This window comes from Myxocyprinus asiaticus, chromosome 19 (genome assembly GCF_019703515.2).
Source record: "Myxocyprinus asiaticus isolate MX2 ecotype Aquarium Trade chromosome 19, UBuf_Myxa_2, whole genome shotgun sequence".
NCBI lineage: Eukaryota > Metazoa > Chordata > Actinopteri > Cypriniformes > Catostomidae > Myxocyprinus > Myxocyprinus asiaticus.
The window spans coordinates 29,642,183-29,659,814 of NC_059362.1; the positions used below are offsets into that span (position 1 = coordinate 29,642,183).

General features: G+C 37.5%; 1 long non-coding RNA gene across 2 annotated transcripts; it reads right to left on the reverse strand.

Annotated features, from left to right (window-relative positions):
• Positions 1-52: 52 nt before the first annotated feature.
• On the reverse strand, positions 53-4,988 carry LOC127410172 (uncharacterized). 2 transcript variants are annotated; one of them, XR_007892091.1, is made up of 4 exons: positions 4,855-4,988; positions 2,053-2,670; positions 1,635-1,809; positions 53-1,411 (listed from the first exon to the last, which is right to left on the reverse strand). It is a non-coding gene; the product is annotated as an uncharacterized LOC127410172 (long non-coding RNA). The 2 variants fall into 2 exon arrangements; XR_007892090.1 differs by lacking the exon at positions 4,855-4,988 and having other exon boundaries at positions 2,053-3,016.
• Between the last annotated feature and the right edge of the window lie 12,644 nt (positions 4,989-17,632).

Sequence of the window (17,632 nt, forward strand, 5' to 3'; positions counted from 1 at the left end):
ACGTCATTCATTTTAATAATGTTATAAGTTACATTAATTTAATGAATTTAATTTACTCATCCTTATGTCGTTTCAAACTTGTATGACTTTTTCTTATTCGGAACACAATAGGATGTTTTCATGAATATTGCAGTCCTCCATTACAACAACAGTGTGGATAGTGTCTTACGAGAGAACTTGCATTGTTTTTTGCACCAAACAACACTAGTTATTTGCGCTAAACAATGCAAGCCATTGTCTATGATCTTCTCTCATAGCAAACATGAATGTGCAATTGACGTCAAGACTTACATTTCCGGTTGTTTCTCACCAAAATCATATGCCTTCAGAAGACATGGAATATGATGCATTTGTCGCATAGACTACTTTTAAGATACCTTTGGGTCCTTTTTGTATGCTTTAAAGAGCACTGCCCAGTGCATTGTGTTGAAAAAATGGCCGACAATATTGATTAAGACATCTCCTTTTGTGCTACACAAAAAGGAAAATCATATAGGTTTGGAACGACATGAGGGTGAGTAAATTATGACAGAATATTAATTTCTGGGTGAACTATTCCTTTAATAATCCATTCCATTCCCTATAAATAAGAACATCTTTCCACACTGGAACATAAGGTCCAGAAAGTGCCAGTATTTCATTCATCTCTGACTATGAGCCATGACTTTATTTACTTACAGCATTATCATTTAGTCCAAGAAAGAATTTAACATTTACATTTAACAAGTTTAGGTGGGTCAACATAATGCTCATATAAAAATACTCTCAACTGTTCAAAGAAACTCATTCATGTACTAATTACAAACCAAGATTCTTCACAATAGTCCAAAAATAAATAGTCCAGGTTCAACACAAGTTAAGCTCAATCGACAGCATTTCTGGCATAATTTTGATTACCACAAAAACATTTTCAAATTGTAACAACGCAGTTGTAAAACTGGATATAACTTTACATAGAGCTTTGTAAGCAAGTTTATTGCACTAAATCATGCTTACACGCATACTGTGTACATCTTTTAACTATACTTTTGAAACAGTGAGTATTTTAACATTTACGGGTTAGCCCCATTCACTTCCACTGTTAGTGCCTCACTGTAACCCAGATTTTCACTTTTTTTTTCCTTTTTTTTTCTTCTTTTTTTTTTTAAGAAAAGGAGGGACAAGTAAAAATTAATTTTTATGATAATAATCAACATTATACCACAAATGATGTTAATCTAGCTTTACTTCTATTGAACCTGGAATATTCCTTTAAACTTAAAGCTTTGGAGAGTGAATGTGCACGATGGTCTCTCCAGGCCAACAAAGTCTGTTGAGATGGGGTAATTTGTCTCAAAGAAACAATGGCTCCCCATGTATAGCTTCTATGGTCCTTATGCACTCTGTACAGCTGCTACAGTGCTTGAAACATCTGTTAAAAAAGCAATGGGTATTACAGAGTGTAAACAATATATTTTTACTATGGTAAAATGTTTTGATGACTATGTACAGTTAATCAGAAATCGCAATGCTTTTCTCAAAAGCAATGATCCATAAATATTAAACAAATTTTGTGATGTTTGTGGAAATTAGTATTTATAGAATTATAATTTCCCATAAACATTTTTTAATCTTTAATATCTGTGTGAGCTAACCTGATATTAGTGGTTTTGTGTGTATCCGGATCTCCTCTAGCATTAGAAAGCAGCCAGGTTTGACAAGTTTTGATTCTGCATTTGCTGGATCCACAGAATCACTAAGTCCCTCTGTCTCACAGGTCAGTATATGGATGGGGCCCCGGCAACCCTTCAAGTGGACCTTGATAGAGTCCTAGAGCAGGACATAGGTACACATAAACAGAAGCTCATATAATACATATTACACTCTTGTTTTCTGGACACCTCAGAAATCAGACTGGTGTCCAAAGATTACTTTTTAAAGGACTCCGAGCTTTCCACCATGTCTCCAAAGCCACTAACTGATGATGGACTCCTTGGAAATTTAGACAGATTTCAGAATGTGCACCCGAGCCAACTGAGCCATAACTTTGAGAATCTGTTGTTGTAAACTTACACCCATTGGATCTTGCTTTTGGATGTCTTTTTGATTAGATGTATGCCATTTAGCACGCTGGTGATGTCATACACCCGCCTCGTTCAGGAGCCCAGATTCTGTGAAGCCTCATTGAGGTCAAGGATTCCTTTTGGCACTGTGTGAAGGAACTGCATGAAACCTCTGGTCAGGAGCCCAAGAGCTACGTTAGAATGAGTCTTGACTGGAGACGAAAATGGAGACATAAGGGTGCCTTCTCAACTTTTGTGAACGTACTATAAGTGAATGATTCAAATTTGATGTGCATCATCAGAACTGAAGCACTGACCATCAGTCATACCTTGTTTGGTGGATGCACCTTTTGTTTGCATGACCTTATTGATGTTGTTATTTACAGTTAAAGCAAAAGAGAAAGCAGTTGATATAATCACTCTTGGGCAAAAATGGACCAAAACTGAGACCCAACTCCTGCGTGTGGTGGTTTCCGACTATTGTCTTCACAACTTACCTTATAGTGACCCATTCTCCATGGGTTACACTATTCTGGCTAACTGAATCACCATCTGCAAGACTGTGGTCTTCATCCTCAAAATCATCATCGTCAGAATCATCTTCTGCAGCAACTCCACCCTTTGAAAACTAAATTTTAATCAGAACAATGTGCAATGTTTACACACATCACCGCAGGAAGCGCGAAAATGGTGTGACCAAATCTGACCTGATTTGGGATCTCTCTATAGACTTTATTACTAATAATAGTTCAATTATTAAAGCTTATGGCAGATAGTTAGCTCTCAACCCGAATGTTAATTGTCAGACGGTATGGACAGTGCTCAACAAGTTTATTTTCTAATAAAGTAAAAGAAGTCCATTTAAAAATTATTCATCATTACACCCCTTAAATATTTAAGTAAATTTATCCAAAACATTTCCCCGCTGTGCTCCTTTTGCCAAGAGGAGGAAGAATCTATCTCTCACCTATTTTATTTCTGTTATTACACTAAACATTTTGGCTACAATTATTAGCATTTGCATTTTTTGTGTTTTACCAGATTATTAAAATTTCTAACAATAAGAATATATATATATATATATATAATTTCTTCACAGACTGTGATTCTTATTATTTTTTAAATATATTGAGTGTAAGTTTATAACATTATGCTTTGTGTTATATTACCCTGGAATTAGTTTTAAAAAATAAACTGCAACAGCTGTGAGGGGTTACAGCTGCTGAGAGAGTGAGAGTAAATTTGGCATCTCATCCCATTTTACTGTCTTTATCCACTGCTCTCTATTTTTATTTAATATTTTTTTATTTTGCTCATGAAGCAAATGGGTAAGTGAAAATAATATTTGCTGTGGTCTCCCATCACCGCTGTCGAGGTTCATCTACAATCGTTTACTTCTGCGTTCCAAAAACCCAGGGTGTGAAAAAGGTCTATTGGCTAATTGCACTTAGTGGCACCTAGTGGATTGGAAGAGTAAACGTGATAGTTTGGGTTTATTTTTTAAGCCATATCAATGACAAATGAATGAATGTGCTGGAGTGGATACCAACACATACAGGAGTGAATGGGAATGAGGAGGTAGATCAGCTTCAAGAAAGAGGTGATCAATGAATTTCAAATAAGATGGAATACATGTCAAAAGGGAAGACATTATTACAGGATTCAACCATCAGTGAGTAAAGTGTCAGTTAACATAGGGCGTTATAGGAAAGAGGAAGTAATGACATCTAGAATGAGACTCGGACATACCGGTCTTAATGCTACTTTGTGTCTGATGGGTAAACGCGATTCGGGTCAGTGCAATTATTGATGGAATGGAAACAGAAGAACGTATTATTTTTCAGTGCAGACAATTTACAGGGAAACTATGGTATTAAATAATAGTTTGGTTAATATTGCAGAGGGAACTTTTACCCTGGAATGGTTATTAGGAGATGGTTTGCGGAATATTAATGTTATTAGAGCAGTTATAGCATTTTTGGAAAACAAAAGGATTAATGAGCGAATATGATATAGAGTCAGAGTAAATATGATATAGAATAAACATTGGGAATGGAATAATAAATAGTAATATTGCAATCAATATATGAACCAGGGAGTCAGGAATTGGCTGGTTAGCAGGTCCCTGTTAGCACCTACTGGTAGATGCTGGAACTGCACCACCTGATGGCAAAAAGCATGTTTCTCCATAGCCATTCACAAATTATTTCATTACATTATAGCACATTGTCATCCGGTGACGGATTGTTTTTTAAAGGGCTCTTAAAAGCGTGAAATTGATGTATATTTTCCCCTATCGATTCCCATTGACGAGTAATCATGCTGCGTTCCATTTGTCTCGGAAGTGGAGCTCCGAGTTATTTTCCAAGTTCCGAGACCGGAACTGACAAACGGAACACCCCCCCCCCAACTGTAGTATGCTGTGGGTTTAAAGTTTTTTTTTGCACTTTTGTCTTTTTTTGTGTCCAATTTAGAAAGTCGTATACACTATACTGTATTACCGTTGTCTATAGGCATATTGCTACGATCCTGTTATGCGTGAATTACCGCGTAATGTGTTGTTTATAAACTGGTACAGCTAAAATGGGCTAGGTCGCTGCTGCTACAAGAACAATGGTCAATGTTGCTACAACAACACTGCCTAACATTACAAATCGTAAAACCATTTACAAATAACACAGTTAGGCAAATTTATATTGCAAATATACATTTGTACTTCCATAGGGCATTGCCCTTTGTTTACACCGCTGGTTCGATTAAAATGTGGTTAACGTGTTTTGATACAACCAAATACGCGGAAACATTAACATACCTTCTCCGCTTTCTGTCATCTTCCTCGAGGTCTCTTAGGTGAAGGGCATACTTATTTTGTAGCTCTCTGTACTCCAAAAGATCTAGTGCAACAATTACTTTCCTGGAGGCGTCCATCTTTTTTTTCGACTTGTGTTGTGTGTTAAAGGAACACATCCAACTCGGATTTCTTTTTTTTTTTTTTTTTTACGGATATGATGTCGATCCGAGTCCCAAGCTCTGACTTCCGAGACAAATGGAACGCAGCAGTCACGTAACACCTGATCCCAGAACTGAGCACCCATGAGCAAAAATGCCAGCATCCATTTCGCTCGCTTTCTGGAAACCCTGTGCTAGCTGAGCACAGTCATAGAGATGAATGGGAATGCTAACGGATAGCTCTCTCCATGTATTTTATAGCTCCATTGGCTGAACACGCAGCAAACTAGGCCTCTTATGAAGGGATGTTTGGAATTTGGAATGAGTTAGAATACATTGCCCATGCTGATTGGTTTCATTTATGTGTAGTGAATCCTTGTTTTATGAGTGCAGACATGCACAATCCATTTAGGAGGATCTGTGTTCTTACACTCAAAACATATTTTAGCCTATTTTTAAGATTCACGTGTAACCAGCCCTGCTCGACCCACTCCGAGCGGGTTTTAAACCAGCATCTCCGGCATGGGCGGTGGGCGCACTAACAAGGAGGCTTAAGGCTACAGCCTCTAGCATCAGTTGCTAGTGCACCTCTTGAGGCCAGGAGAGTGAGGTTTACACATACCGCACAGCACGTACCAGCTGGCTACTGTAACACTCACCCCCCTAAACCTCACTCCCATCCGGGTCACGGTACCACTGTAACCGGTGCTGCTCAACCCACTCTGAGCTGGATTCGAACCGGTGTCTCCAACATGGGAGGTGGGCACGCTAACAAGGAGGCTAAAGCCTCTAGCGTCAGTCGCTAGTGCGCCTCTTGAGGCCAGGGGAGTGAAGTTTACACTCACTGTACAGCAGCTGGCTACCGTTACACACACATTTCAATTTCATAATATATTTCCACTCTAATTGAGTAATCTTTAACAAAATTCAATTAATACAACTATATTTGTGCTATGTAGTCCCCCAGCCACTAGGGGTTGCGTCAGGAAGGGCATCCGGTGTTAAACTTTTTTTATGCTTTTATTTCAAACACAAAGACAGTACGGGGGATACAGTAGGCACAGGGCCAGCCTAATACATCAAATTAATTAAATAATTAACAATAAGGCACTTAAATTTAGAATATAAAAAGTTACATGTAATTACATTATAAATACACAGAAACAAAAACATACCTGCAAATAACACTCAAGACCTTTCTAATGAGTCCATCATTCTCTTCAGCAAAAGAGATGTTTTTATCGTTTTCTTGTTAGACATGGAGCATAGAGAGTCATAAAATAATTTTAGATCAATGCAAAAAATCCTAAAGTTCACGTGTAAGTGAAATTGTCAACAAAGTGTTAACACCTTTAACATATCATCCATCCTACCCAACCCAGTATCCCAATTTAAAAGCAATACAGCAATAATCTCAAAGATAAAGAGTTTGTTATGAATTGAGAAAACAAGCATAGACACTTCTTTCCAGAAATCCATTACATAAACACACTCAAAAAACAAATGTGGGACAGTTTCAAGGTTAACGTTACAGAATGTACACTAAGGGGAGACGTCCACTTTAAATTTGGTAAGAAAAGAGTTACATGGATAGTAATTATGTAAAATTTTAAAATGAACTTCTTTCACTTTGCTGGGCAACAGAAACTTATCAATACCTGTCCAAATCTTATTGACAAAGATAAGTGGATATTCCAGTTTCCATTTGAAAAGTGCTTTAGGTTGACAGCTGTTATTTTTGACAAGGTTCTTCCTAATCCACAAGTTATTACATTTAATATTAGAAAGATCCATACCACCAATAGATAATTTAGGCATTTTAGAGTTAAAAAGCTATAGCTGCAATGAGGTCTGACCAAATGCAACAACAGTAGTATAAACTCTAGGTGAAGTATCCACTCCTGAAATATCAACAAATTCACTATATGAATAAATCTCACCATTAGTTTTCATGAAATTGAGAATAAAAATGATACCTTTATCAAACCAATCCTTTAAAAAAATGGTCTTGTTTTTAAGCAAAACATTCTGATTATTCCATATTATACTCCTGTGGGGGCAAAAGGTATGATTGAAGGTGATTTTACAGGCTTCCAAGGTTTGTTAGCAAGTTATCCGGCGTTAAACCTGTGCCAAGTCAAATATGCGGATCATGGATGGTCCGCTGTAGTGACCCCTTATGGGAGCAGCCGAAAGAAGATAAGTATTTGTGCTATGAAATTGAAAAACATTTTTTTGAGTGTATTGTCTCCTTTTATAAACTATTAATATTTAGTTAATATTGTCATTGAAGCATAGATTTGTTTATTTTCGCAAGTAATAGTCATGCTGTTGAACATGTTGTGATTTTTTTGTTTTGCTGTTTAAATACTATAGGCTTATAGTGAATTGGAGTAATGCAAAGACAAGATTTAGAAGACAGACTTTTGGTGTACTCACTCATTAATGCTTTTTTTTTTTTTTTTTTTAATTTCTAACAAAAAAAATCCAAAAATCTTACATAGTGTAGCTTTAATACTGCAGTGTTCGTACATAAGAACACATTCTTGATTCTTAACCAGATATCTTTTTAGTTGAAATATCATACTATACAATACTTTAAACTCATAAATCATGGCAAGAGTAACACATTTAAGGTTAATTGTGACCTTGTTTTTCTTTCTGATTGAGCATTTTTCTAAAAGCATTAGTATACTTTTCAAGGCAAGCCAGTCCACTCGGTGGCCATTTTTGGATACAAGTGGCATAAAAGTACAGCTCCTCTCTACTTGAAAGGGAAAAGACCGAAATCTCAAAAGCGGTTGGTCAAGATTATGAAGAACATATTTTAAATCATCAGTTAAATCTGACAAAAATGGTATAATAAAACTGTCCTTTGTTTTATAGTTCAGATCATAATTAAAAAAAATAAATAAAAAAATAAAACTCTATCCACAATTTTCTCAGCGAGTCCACTGTATTTCGCAAGGTGGGCAGATTTTCCGGTTGGCTAGCAGAAGTGCGATTGGTTGCCATTTTGTTTGTAGCCAGTCACTGCTTGCTTGCATGTCTTGCGGTTAAATTCTTGCTTTTTAATTGTTGTAAGATGTCTTTAAAATTTCCCTGACAATGTGTGCAGTTAATGGTTATCCTAATAATCAAGCGAAACTAAAGTTATCTAAAACAGCAATGTTATGATCAGAAACCACTCGCAATGCACAGCGCTCCAGTCCCAGATGCTGCTTCTTCCATCGGCTGCCTACAGAAGGATTGACTTAGAAACATCTGTTTGAAAAAGCTTGGAATAATTTATTTGTGTGCTCTTTTCACTTTATTGGCAAGAAGTCAACAGCGGGGATTACTTATATTATCCACCATTACGCTCCGGCAACGATAGACATCCAGAAATTGAGCACAATGAATTACATAAATGATAGCATTATTGTGCTAACAGGTGTGTACATATGCTGAAAGTGCATTAGAAATTTTGAGAGTTTGTTCATTTCTATTCAGCGCTGGCCTTTGTGAATGCTTCACGTTGTAGGGGAATTACAGTAAAGGCTCTTTAAACCAGTGAGTGAAATTAAGACCAGGAGTCAGTTGCAATCAATTGAAGAAGCGTTCACTGAAGAAAGGTTGTTTGCAGTGTCAAAGGCAGAAGTCAGCATGAGAAAAATCGTCTACAAGTTCGTAGAAGGCTCCCTTTTCAGCTTCAAGATAAGGTGACAATTATACCAAAACATGTGGTCAACAATTTACATCAGGTTACAGATACAAAGATTCTGATTGGTTGAAATCTAGATAGGTTGAGTACATCTCAAAAAATGGTGTCCTGTTCCTATCTTATATTGTGGGTAATAGATTAAGGAGGTACAGTTCTGATATATACCAAAGAACATCCTCTATTGTTTCTCTATTTTATCTATTTCCATAAAAGATTCTTCAGAGACTTCAAAAAATTCTTCCCAAGCCTCTTCTACAGATTCTTCAATGGATTGTCACATCAGTAAAAATATTTCCTACAGTGAAAGCAAACATTCAGGCTATGGCTAATGCTGATGGCTCTTCTGGATTGGATAGAAAGGGGACACCATTAGACCTAAGCCACACAGAATTTAGATACTCATTTCCTGCGAAAACATCTGTTGTTTTAATTTGGTTTAAAAATGCTTCAATATACTTCTTTTGTACTCTTTTTACTTTTAGTTTGATGTAATATTCTGTACTATTTTCCAAATTAGCACAGCAAGCATCTTTTCACCACAATTGCCATGCTTGCTCTTTTCTGCCAGGTACCATTCAGTGCCTATGGCATGCAGTTTGATTTGCTGTGCATTTACCCATTTTGGGCTTGGCCTGGAGTTCTGTAATCTCTTGCACTGATGGAATTGGTCTTAAAGATTGTCGGAATTGTTTTTCTTGATCGAACCACTCACCTCTTATAGACACGTTTGATACCTGGGGCCACATAAACACCCGAGAAGGTCTAAAGTCCTTCCATATTAAATCATTAACGTTCAGGGCACACATACATGTTTTTCTACTTGCTGCAATCTCTAAACAGAGGTGGAACATGTTCAAGTGCATCCATACCGTAACATTATAAACCATAGAGGTGGTGCTATGACATTTATGTTCTAACTGGTCATGCAGCTGTTCAATTTTGATAATAGACTTGTTGACAAACATCATTGCACAGTCACACTGTTGTAATATACTAGAAAAATAGCCCAGGTATAATCTGGTCGTACAAAGGATGAATTACAAATCTCCCAGGGTACAATCATTACCTTAGAACCTGTCACTTTTTCTCCAATTTCTAAACATTTATCAGCTTGGCCTGGGGGAAACATATCCACAAACCACTGGTTAATGTCTCTACTCAAACAACATTCCACATGAACAGTTTCTCTTTCCCAATTCTCAGACAATTCTATTTAAATTGTTATTAACTGTAAACCAATTTTAAGATTTTTTTTTTTTTTTTTAAGTCACCACCATGGTTTTTTTCCCCCATTCCTTTTCCAATTAAAACATGCATGATTTCATTAAAAGCATAAGTAGTATATCGTCTTTCAATCTCAATTATTCATCAGCCAAACATTCCAGTGTTTCTTTAATACTTGCAGTCTCCTAAGTCAGGCATTCCTTTGTCTGCAATGGTTCTCAATACTGTACCTCCAAAACCAAATCTATAAATAATAATCTTCTACACTGGGTATGATCCCCTGATGGCACAGTGACCCAGAATTTTTTGTATTTTAACACTTTCATTAGCTGTTGTAGTAATGCGGTAATTAAAATGCAGTTGGGTTGAGTGGAACTCACAATGTTTGGGCAGATTCCTCTAGGCCTCCCTTCTGATGCTTTCGGCCTAAAAGCATCCATCCACTTCCATAACCCATATCACACCTCCCTTCTTGGGAAGGTTTCCAGGGCGGTGATGCCCTGCCTTAGGTTGCTCCCCTTTTGGCCATTGGAGAGTCTTACCCGTCATTGGGTCTTCACCTCACCACTGGGTTACCGCTTTGATCCCTCTGGCAATCTCTGATAATTGGGTTTTAGGAAAGAGATATTCTCTTTTGTTTCGGGGAGTATCACTTGAGAACCGTCACAGCCAATGGAACCATCTACAACTTCTTAAATATGGAGACAGTTCAAAACATGGTTAAATTCACAAAATCATTCAAGAGTCAAAAACTCTATTAAAAATGTCCAAAATAAAAGTGAAATAACAATGCTAAAATTGAACTCATTAACAGATCATTAATTTCCATTCAGGGCATATTTCTGCTACTTTAGCAAACATCACAAAAGACCATGTATCATGGTGGGAACTAACATCAGAACAAAACAAAATAAAGGGTAGCCTCTGTTAAGCTTCTAAGAAGCTTAATTTAAAAACATCACCTTAATTCAATTATACTCTCCAGATTGTTTTGAACCTACATTACTTCTTTCAAATGAACATTCAGTTGAATCTCTTATCTTTAGTATAAACACTTAACTTCAAATTGTCCACTGAATATAAAAAAAAACAGGCAAAGGATTGGGGCAGGCAGCAAAACAGCAATAGAGATAGTCCAGACAAACACAGTAATAGGCAGGCAGCAGAGAACCATCCAAGTTATAATACCACTGACAGTTGACTGTGGAATATTTAGTAGTGAGGAAATTTCACGACTGGACTTGTTGCACAGGTGGCATCCTATCACAGTACCACGCTGGAATTCACTGAGCTCCTGAGAGCGGCCCATTCTTTCACAAATGTTTGTAGAAGCAGTCTGCATGCCTAGGTGCTTCATTTTATACACCTGTGGCCATGGAAGTGATTGGAACACCTGAATTCAATTATTTGGATGGGTGAGCGAATACTTTTGGCAATATAGTGTATATCCAAAGCAGAGTCAAACATGGGTAGATCAACAGAGTAAGTAATAACACTCAGAAATGTAGCCGGGGCAAACAAGACTTCACAATGAATGAACACACACATCAGGCTCAAATAGTCTGAGTGATATGAGGCAGGTGTATGGTAATCAGTCCAGGCATGTGGGCACTTGTGAAGTGTTGTTCAGTGTTAATATTCAGGTGAGTGAGACCTCCGGTGGTCGATTGAGGAGTCTTCACCGGCGTTCTTGACAGATACAGAGAGTGTGAGAAGGGGGAAATGTTTTTCTTTTCTTTTCCACTCTCTCACTCTGTTTCTAATCTTTAAAAATGTAAAGCCTCAATTACAGTTGTTCCTTCTTTTCATTTTGGAATCTCACAATAATATATTTAAGTTATACTTGAACACATAGGAAAATCAAAAACAACTAATTCTCTAAACAATTAAGCATTGTTACTTTCATTTAGATATCAAGACTTTGCAGGGTTTGATTTAAGATTACTCAATTTTGTCCTCAAAATTTCCAAAGTAAACATCAATTTAATCTTGAAACAAAAAGAAAAGTTAAAAACTTAACTCTAATTTTGGGTACTTAAAAATCACTTCTTTTGACTTAACCCCTGCACCTGAACTGAAGCTTTTCTTATTTCCTTCATTTTCTCAAGCTTCATCTTATAACCTCATAAAAAAAAAAAACTTGAACACCATTTCCATAATAAAGAGATAAATTATCATAAATAGTGTAACGTACACATCAAGTCAACATATAATGTTGACACTCTGGATCCCATAAACTGGACCAGACAGAACATACAACACAACAGACACATGAATGTGAAGTTTTCACATTTAAGGTTTGCATTTCATACAAGATAGAATTTGGTCTAGACACTTTTTTTTATTTGTATTTTTATTATTTGTCGGTTTCATTTTAATTTTTTTTTTTACTTTCTTTACTAGTTTCTCTTTTATGTCTTTCAGTTACACTGATGGGAGTTTTTTGATGAAGCACATATTTGTTGGTTCTTTCAACAGGATAAAGACAGGCACAGTAATTTTTTAATCCAGCTTAGTGAGCTGAAATTACTCTCAAACACATCCAATCCTTTTTTTTATTCTCTTACCAGCCTTTCTGTAATATGAGGGTACCCTCTGGAAAATTTGGGGAGTGACCGAGCCAATAGGTCACTGTGCTATTGCCGTCCAAACGATAACATTTCTGTTTGCCTTTAGGCTCTAGGAAAGATTGATATAGTGCTGGATTTAGTTTTAGACCCTCTTATAAATGTAGGCATGGATATCTAACCCACGATGAATGGCTTTCTAAAACCTCACAGTCCCAATTCGCTATAAATGCATGAAGTCGACCCGTCCAGAGAGAAATTTGAATCCACATGAGAAATGATAATGCAATCATGATTACCAGCACAAGTGAGAGTGGGATGACCAATCAGATAAAAGCCTGTCTCAATTTCAGCCTTGTTTCTCTACGAACTTCTTGCAGGATTAGCAATTTCAGTAAATCTTCTGGGTCAGCCATCTGTATCGACAAGAGACTGGTTCCAGAATCAGATTAGTAAAACACCCAAATATAAGACACATGAATGCATTTCTAACATTCAAGGCTGACTTATGAAGTATGGTAGTTCTTTGGTTGTGACCTTTCTTGATGGGTTTCACCTGTGACCAATGTCTCCACACTGCACTTAGAATTTATTGTCAATAACACCTGGTAAGGCCCATCAAAATTTTAGACTTAGAGGAGAGAAAATTTCTTGCAGTAGCATCACAGTGTCTCCTACTTCAGGAAGGGCTCGCATGTTTACTTGCTCTTTATTATCTTTGTCAGCTTGACACTGACACCAATCCTAGTGTCTTTTCAGGCAGTCATCTAAGGCTCTTAAATAATTTTGAAGAACATCTTCCAATGGACCTGACGGTCCCTCATGTTGTAAAGGAGCATCCCCAGGGAGACGCATGTATCTGTCAGTCATTATCTCAAAAGGACTGATTTGAGTCGTTTTGTTTGGGCTGGCTCTCATGCTAAAAAGAATCATGGGCATGGCCAAGTGCCATCCCCTCTCTATTTGCTGATTAAAGAATAAGCACATATAGCTAGAAATTAGTATTTTTCTGACTCTTTCTTTCTTTGTGGCCAATCGAGTTGCTGTTCAACTTTCCAATCAGAATCAAAATGCGGACTAACTATTCTTTTAATGAGCTCAGAGATTTTCTTTGAGGTGAGAGCTTCAGAGCAGAACAGTTTACAGCGCTGCTCTGTTTCGTTATCTAGGTCCGGGCCGACATTGCTACCCATTTTGGCGGACATTCCTTAGTCACAGTTGAAACCCACAAAAAATGATCAACACCAGCAGCAAAAAGGAAAATACGGCTGTAATCTTGAATATACACAGCTTGACTTCTGCACAGTGAAAAAGCAAAGAATATGGCCATTTTCTGTACACTGGTCTGTTTGAATTATGGCCAAATTTTATCTCAGGTCGTTCTTGATGTCCCCATGATCAACCATCCCTATCATATATATTTTTGGTTTTGATAAGAGCTAGGACATAATCCCTGACTGTCTAATCACTAAATTCGGGGTGCCCCTATCTGAGTGGAAGATTTTGAGGAGTTGCTGGCAGCGGACATGCACCTGCAGGCGGCTTTAAGAGCTCTGAACACCCATGTTCCCTGTATAGTTAAGTGAAAAACATTTACGAGTGGCGTGGAACTCTCAGTTGTTAGCTGAGAGCTGCATCCACTCCTGAAATGAATTACGACCGAAACAGAGCAACGTCCACGTTCCCTGTAAAGTTAAGTGAAAAAACACTTACAAGCGGCACGGAACTCTCAGTTTTTAGCTGAGAGCTGCACCCACCCCTGAAACGAATTATGACAAAATACCCAACATCAGTGGGTCTGCTACTGTCCACACAGCTGCCCCTTCAACCTCTTCCACCACATAACCCTAAGAATTTAAATCTGCCTACCTTATTGTTGGTTGATCAGAGGTTACACCGAAGAAGATGCCAGCGCTTCTCCACCATTTACTGTAGGGGAATTACAGTAAAGGCCCTTTGAACCAGTGAAATGAAGACCAGGAGTCAAAGTTGCAATCAACTGAAGAAGAGTTCACTGAAAAAAGGTTGTTTGCAGTGTCAAAGGCAGAAGTCAGCATGAGAATAATCATTTACAAGTTTGTAGAAGGCTCCCTTTTCAGCTTCAAGAGAAGGTGACAATTATACCCAAACATGAGGTCAGCAATTTACATCAGGTTACAGATACAAAGATTCTGATTGTTTGAAACCTAGATAAGTTGAGTACATTGCAAAACATGGTGTCCTGTTCCTAGCATATCTTGTGGGTCAGAGATCGAGTAGGCACAGTTCTGATTTATTACTGAGTGATCCATTCAGAACATAAGTCAGCATTCCTAAGTTAAAGGTCATCTTATGGATGATCCATTTGCCTCATCTGGCCTCCACAGCCCCATCTTTGAATGTCATGTGGTCTCCTTTCTTCTTGACCCTGGAACAAAATGGTAATGCAGAACACACATCTCTCTTTAACTCAAGGTTGCAGCTTAACATTATCTTCCCTAAACTCAGAGTGTCACAAATGTAGAGTCAGGAATGCTGATGACCTGTGTGAGGCCTAAGCAGAGTTGGTGAACAGACAGAGAGAGAAAAAAAAAAAAAAAAAAAATATATATATATATATATATATATATATACACACTATATTGCCAAAAGTATTCGCTCATCTGCCTTTAGACGCATATGAACTTAAGTGACATCCCATTCTTAATCCATATGGTTTAATATGACTTCGGCCCGCCCTTTGCAGCTATAACAGCTTCAACTCTTCTGGGAAGGCTTTCCACAAGGTTTAGGAGTGTGTTTATGGGAATTTTTGACCATTCTTCCAGAAGCGCATTTGTGAGGTCAGACACTGGTGTTGGACGAGAAGGCCTGGCTCGCAGTCTTCGCTCTAATTTATCCCAAAGGTGCTCTTTCGGGTTGAGGTCAGGACTCTGTGCAGGCCAGTCAAGTTCTTCCACACCAAACTCTCTCATCCATGTCTTAATGGACCTTGCTTTGTGCACTGGTGCGCAGTCATGTTGGAACAGGAAGGGGCCATCCCCAAACTGTTCCCACAAAGTTGAGAGCATGGAATTGTCCAAAATCTCTCGGTATGCTGAAGCATTCAGAGTTCCTTTCACTGGAACTAAGGGGCCAAGCCCAGCTCCTGAAAAACAACCCCACACCATAATCCCCCCTCCACCAAAATTCACAGTTGGCACAATGCAGTCAGACAAGTACCGTTCTCCTGGCAACCGCCAAACCCAGACTCGTCCATCAGATTGCCAGATGGAGAAGCGTGATTCGTCACTCCAGAGAACGCGTCTCCACTGCTCTAGAGTCCAGTGGCGGCGTGCTTTACACCACTGCATCCGACACTTTGCATTGCACTTGGTGATGTATGGCTTGGATGCAGCTGCTCGGCCATGGAAACCCATTCCATGAAGCTCTCTACGCACTGTTCTTGAGCTAATCTGAAGGCCACATGAACTTTGGAGGTCTGTAGCGATTGATTCTGAAGTTGGCGACCTCTGCGCACTATGCGCCTCAGCATCCGCTGACCCCGCTCTGTCATTTTACGTGGCCTACCACTTCGTGTCTGAGTTGCTGTCATTCCCAATCACTTCCACTTTGTTATAATACCACTGACAGTTGACTGTGGAATATTTAGTAGCGAGGAAATTTCACGACTGGACTTGTTGCACAGGTGGCATCCTATCACAGTACCACGCTGGAATTCACTGAGCTCCTGAGAGCAGCCCATTCTTTCACAAATGTTTGTAGAAGCAGTCTGCATGCCTAGGTGCTTCATTTTATACACCTGTGGCCATGGAAGTGATTGGAACACCTGAATTCAATTATTTGGATGGGTGAGCGAATACTTTTGGCAATATAGTGTATATATACACACACACACTACTGGTCAAAATTTTGAAACACTTGACTGAAATGTTTCTCATGATCTTAAAAATCTTTTGATCTGAAGGCATATGCTTAAATGTTTGAAATTGGTTTTGTAGACAAAAATATAATTGTGCCACCATATTAATTTATTTCATTATAAAACTAAAATGTAATAAAAAAAAATAAAAAAAAAGTTTCTGAAATTGATGACTTGGACCAAATAATAAAGAAAAGCAGCCAATAAGTGCCCAACATAGATGGGAACTCCTTCAATACTGTTTAAAAAGCATCCCAGGGTGATACCTCAAGAAGGAAAAAATGTCAAGAGTACATTTCTGCATATTCTAGGAGAAGGGTGACTACTTTGAAGATGCTAAAATATAACACAGTTTTGCTTTATTTTGGATTTTGTTTAGTCACAACATAATTCCCATAGTTCCATTTATGTTATTCCATAGTTTTGATGACTTTACTATTATTCTAAAATGTGAAAAAAAAAATAAAACTTTTGACGGTTATATATATATATATATATATATATATATATATATATATATATATATATATATATATATATATACAGGTGCATCTAAAAAAATTAGAATATCGTGGAAAAAATTTTTTTCCGTAATTTAATTCAAAAAGTGGAACTTTCATATATTCTAGATTCATTACACATCAAGTGAAATATTTCAAGCCTTTTTTTGTTCTGTTCTTGATGATTGCAGCTTACAGCTCATGGAAATCAAAAATCCAGTATCTCAAAATATTAGAATAAAGAATTTATAGTACAGAAATGTCGACCTTCTGAAAAGTATGTTAATTTATGCACTCAATACTTGGTTGGGGATCCTATCCATTTAGTCTACACTAGAAGACCATAATTATTAGATGAGACATGTACAGTACTGAGATGTTTTATCATGTTTGAAATTAATTGTATTCTGATTTTCCTCTGCCCTGCATTTTTCCTGCCTGCAGTTCACTTTCTTTTGAGCATCTTTGCAGAATGCGCTTGTCTTCCCGGGACAAGGTAATTTGGAAAACAGTGAGGACATTAATTCCGTATCAATTAAATTTATTTGTACAGTGCTTTTAATAATACATACTGTTTTATATTTGCTTTACAAAGAACGTTGAACTTTTGTGTACAATGTTTATAATGTATGTCCAAATACATTTTGTACAGTACAGTTTATTGTGTGGCTGCTAATACATCGTTATTTCCTACAAAAGAACAATAAATTCAATCTATCAATAGGATCAGTTGTTCAGTCAACACT